Here is a 2,309-nt window from a genome sequence, read left to right as displayed (position 1 = left end):
AACAGAAGACAGTGTTGACTGTAACATTTAGTGCCAATGTTTGTTATACTCTGAGTATGTGTTGAGTATCACTCTCAGCTACTACCACAGCAAATATTAGAAAAATATCTGTGAAACTGACTGAGCTGCAGCCATTTTTATATTGGTAAATGTTGATTAGCTGTGGCAACTACCTTGAATTGGGGTAAGACCAACCTTTAATCTGTTGTAGACGTACATCCAGTGATTATTTTCTGTGACTTTCATTAAAATCAAACCAGTGGTTTATGAAATATTTTAACAACAAATAAACAGAGCTGAAGTCAATGTTAAAAGTTGCAAGCTGTGTGTTCAGAGTATGATTCTCAGCTACTACTGCAACTAATTTAAGCTCAATGTATGTTAAATAGACTGAGTTATACCATTTTTAGTGTTTCGTAAGTCAGTTGGCTGTGGCAGCCATCTTGAATTGGGTTGACTCCAAAATATATTTATTTGTAGATGTTCATCCAGTGATTGCTTTTTGGGTTTCATTAAAATCCATTCAATGGTTCATTATTTTACTAAAGGTACAGTCAAACAAACATACTCTCACCCACACACAGACACAGGCAAAAACATTATCACTACGCCTCTACCTTCGCCGTTATTGGCGGGCGATAATTATACATGCAGGGAGTTTCTACTTTGTCTGCATTTTGTGGTCTCAACAAAATCTTGCCACGAGGGGGACATGCTGGATGAAAGCTCCCCCTGCTTGCCACTCACCTCTCATCTGAGGCCTTAAATGCGCAACGTGTAAATAATTTGAGAAGCATATTAACTCTTATTTTGTTGTTCAGCAAAACCCTAAGCACTACTGCTAATGTGCATCGTGTGTGCACGGTGCTCACCTCCAACATAGAGGTTTGCCGAATTAGCTTGCGCCAGTAAGTTTTTTCCTCCCCAAACGCGCCGTGGTGCAATATTGGGAGGGAGAGAATGTGATTACAAACAGTAAGTTATTGCCTCGGGCACAATTAAAACTTTGCAGACGAGCATTCCTGTGATTGCAAACTGAATCAGGTGTGATGTTGGTGGGGCATGTTGCTTGTTAATTGGTTAATTACGGAGCAGGAAGGCTTGCTGTACAAGTATTAGCAGGGAAATCTGCTCTACATTTTCTGTCAGTCCCACATGTAAAAACAACAGTCACTGGGGCAGCCCCTCAACTAAAAATAAGCTCATCAGCAATTTGGAGCTGTGTGGGCTGATTCTCATCATGATGGAGGAGCTTTCACAAATGGGTCGCTCGCTGCTCACACACATTCCTCAAAACAATCTTCCTAGATTGTTGTTGCTGTAGAGTTAAAGAAAAATGCTTTTATTTCTGTAATTAGATTTAAAAAAAATGAAACTAGTATTCCTTGAAAGAATGCATGTTGCCTGGTGATTTGCATGTTATAGTTTTAAATAAAACTCTTGCATAATCTGTTAGTGCTCAAAGTTTGTGATGGGGATGACTCTCAGCTACTATCACACCAAAGAATAGCTGAATATCTGTAAATTTGACAAAGTTAGTGTTTGCTACGGGTGGTTAGCTGCAGTGGCCATCTTAAAATAGGTTGGGTCCAAAAGTGGTTCTAGAGATATTTTGCCAACACAAACAGACAAATGGCCATATGTACGCAGACACAAGCAATTACATGATTGCATACGTTTATGGCGGACACAATAATGAATAGTTGTTGTACACACACCTTATGCTGTTTTTACAGTAGTTTTAAATATAGTGAGAAGTTGGAAATGCATTTGGGAACCAGAGGAGGCTATTTCTTGGTTATGAAGCTGTTCTCTGTGAGATAAGGATTATATCTGGTTAACCATGGGCTGTGAAGTGCACAACACCAGTGACTTAACACCATGACTTGCAGGTGCATTGCTTCATGCAACATGTTTCCGACAAAGTCAAGAGGAAAACAGCCAAGAGCGTGGAGTCACCACACAAACAGCTCACACACACACACACACACACACACACACACACGGGCACCTCTTACCTCTGAGGAAATGTTAGGATTTCTTAGTCAGTGCCCTCGCCGACTCAGATCCTACAGGTCTTACTCAGAGACAGTGTTCACTGTTGCTTGAGTAAATCACAAGTGTTTTCTGTCTGCAACTGCATTTGGCTTTGATTAAAGCAATGCCAAAGGCTAAAAGCTGTCCACATCCCTTTATGAGCATGCTTTTCTGACCTTTCTGTTCAAGCAACTCGTCTTAGGACTGAGGACTTGACACAACATGACATGTTGCCAGGTCAGTAAACATGGTGTTGCTGGAGATGAAACGGC

This window comes from Kryptolebias marmoratus, linkage group LG21, assembly GCF_001649575.2.
Source record: "Kryptolebias marmoratus isolate JLee-2015 linkage group LG21, ASM164957v2, whole genome shotgun sequence".
NCBI classification, from domain to species: domain Eukaryota; kingdom Metazoa; phylum Chordata; class Actinopteri; order Cyprinodontiformes; family Rivulidae; genus Kryptolebias; species Kryptolebias marmoratus.
The sequence above is the reverse complement of the archived record's forward strand: the minus strand, read 5'-3'. Positions refer to the sequence as shown.